Here is a 2,524-nt window from a genome sequence, read left to right as displayed (position 1 = left end):
GCCCTCGCACACCTGCAGCCCCTGTCTGTCTGTCACAGTCTCCAGACCGTAAAGGTAAACCGACATCACACACGGCATCAGAACCTTCCCTTTCAATTTTCTTGATATCTTTGTCTGCCATTACTCCCAGCCTCCACACTGCTGCATGTATTCGCACCCACCTGAATCCTCCGCCTCAGACTTCCCATCCCCGGTCACTGTTCCCCCCAGATACTCAAACCTATTGCCCTGCCTGATCTCCTTCCCCTCCAACCTGATATTCATTTATTTTCTCTGCTGCCCGACCCAAATCACCTTCATCTTCTCCATACTTATCTACAGCCCATGCTTCCCAAACGCCTCCTTACACAACCCCATTCTTCCTGAATCTCCGACCCACTCTCCACCATGACAGCCAGATGGTCAGCATATAGCATCCTTCTCATACTACCCCTCAAGCTCACCTTCCTGCTGACCAGCTCCATCACCGTGATAAACACGAGAGGACTGAGAGCACTTCCCTGCCTCAAACCGATGTTCACGCTGAACTGCTCCGACATCCCAGGACCAACTTGTAAATCCCTTCCACAAACCTAACTTCTGCTTGCAGCACTCCTATCCATCTCTGTCGCCATTACCATCTCTCTCGGGACAGTGCCGTCAGCCTTCTCTCGGTCCACAAATCCCAATGCCATTTATAACCTTGCACCTCCAACCTCGTCACCACCAGCTATCTCAGCGCCTTTTCGTCCAACTCGCTCAGACATGTAATGTTTTTTTTTTTTTTAAATAATGCTTCTTGCTATGAAACATCATATCTTCCAGTCTCCTTGAACAATTCAAATCAAATAACTCCAACCCATCATTTTTGATGGGCTTTTACACTGGTGTGTGTTTATATATCAAAATATGTGGAATGTGATGAACACTCCAACTCCCCCAATCTCCAATGGACATAACGTCCGACACGAACGCCTTTCATCCCAACGTCCGAACGTCCAAACGCCTTTCATCCTTCCAGGCTCAGCGAAATGAGTACCAGTGTACTGGTATCGGGGCACAGCTTCAGCGGCATATTCACCCCCCTCCCCAACAAAATGATAGCTACTCGGTAGCCAAGCTGCCATACGCAAGACGAAGAAGATGATTTGTAAACCAGCTGCTGCATTCCAAAACTGTCAGTGTATCATTTGCTTGTTTTAGATAAGAAAACACACGTGTGTGTGTGTGTGTGTGTGTATATATATATATATATATATATATATATATATATATATATATATATATATATATATATATATATATATATATATATATATATATATATACATACATACATACATATCAGGGGAGATAACGCATGTTTTGTAACATTCTTTTTCATGAAGTTGTTCTGACGGGTTATTTTTTTCATTATTATTATTATTATTATTTTGTGAACCAGAAGTTGTATGCCAAGAAGCACATTTATTTGAGATGTTCACCGATGCTCAGTAGTGATTATTGTACCTGTCATCACCTGTTGTGTTTAACACACATTTCTTACTAAATGTTATATTAGTGTTTCATGACTATTAGTCGCGGAAAATGAGGTTGAACGATACTTTGGTTTTCTTTCATGCAACGTCATCAAACAAATGTAACATTCTGCTCAATAAATGTACGTTGTAATATAAAACTCTGCGACGAGAGGTATGTCAACTTAAACATCTCTCAGAGACGTTCACACTTAAATGCCGAAGTGTTTTAACCGTTATGTTAGGGTGCAATTACAGAAGTGAACTAATAATATAGTTAAGGGGCTCATGTTCCACAAACTCGATCCCACTCCATTTTGATGCCGAAATTGAATTCGTTGTGATTTTGGTACTTTAGGATTAGAAACAGAAAATTTGAGGTGGCAATTTTTCCCGACGTGCTCGATGGCGGTGACTCGTGTTATCCACTCCTCCCCCCCCACCCTCCCCTTTGGTGTTCACTGAACATGAGTCGCATGACCAGTCACCACACCAGTGTCCGGTCCACCTTGGAGCCTCGACGGTGCACGCTCGGCTGCGCTGTCGTTGACGATTCACCAATAAGCAATGAAACCAGTCTGGCAGCTGAGGAGGGGTATGTAGCATTGGGATTCTCATGTATATTACGACTTGTGAAAGTCTTTACAGCTGTAGAGGAACCTGGGTAGAGTTAGAAATGGCAAATGGGTAATGCCTTTCCATTGGGTAGCTTTTCATGGTTGCTTTATGCAACTTCAGCTATAAAAGCATGGGCAGTCAATATGTCAAATATATATATATATATATATATATATATATATATATATATATATATATATATATATATATATATATATATATATATACATACATATATACATACATATATATATATACATACATATATACATACATATATACATACATACATATATATATATATATACATATATATATATATATATATATATATATATATATATATATTTCACACACACACACACACACACACACACACACACACACACACACACACACACACACACACA

This window comes from Eptatretus burgeri, chromosome 10 (genome assembly GCF_056783735.1).
Source record: "Eptatretus burgeri isolate ZD-2024b chromosome 10, Ebu_testis_v1, whole genome shotgun sequence".
Lineage (NCBI taxonomy): Eukaryota > Metazoa > Chordata > Myxini > Myxiniformes > Myxinidae > Eptatretus > Eptatretus burgeri.
Note: the sequence above shows the minus strand (reverse complement) of the source record.